The sequence below is a fragment of the Triticum aestivum genome, chromosome 2D (genome assembly GCF_018294505.1).
Source record: "Triticum aestivum cultivar Chinese Spring chromosome 2D, IWGSC CS RefSeq v2.1, whole genome shotgun sequence".
NCBI classification, from domain to species: Eukaryota; Viridiplantae; Streptophyta; class Magnoliopsida; order Poales; family Poaceae; genus Triticum; species Triticum aestivum.
This window is the reverse complement of record NC_057799.1, coordinates 328,291,699-328,291,900: the sequence shown is the minus strand read 5'-3', so window position 1 is coordinate 328,291,900 and position 202 is coordinate 328,291,699.

The following is a 202-nucleotide window of genomic DNA, read 5'->3' as shown; positions in this document are numbered from 1 at the left end:
ATCCGGGGCGTTACACAAAGTTAGGCCCAGAAGCCTGATATAGAGAGGAGTTCCAGACAGCATCCGCGACGGGGCTTTTAAACTGGTACGGGCGCCCCTCGGCTAGCGAGGTGGGACTAAACTTTTGGCCGCGACGCGGGCAGCAAGAGGCCTTTGGTCCCGGTTGGTGCCACCAACCGGGACTAAAGGGGTGCATTGGTAC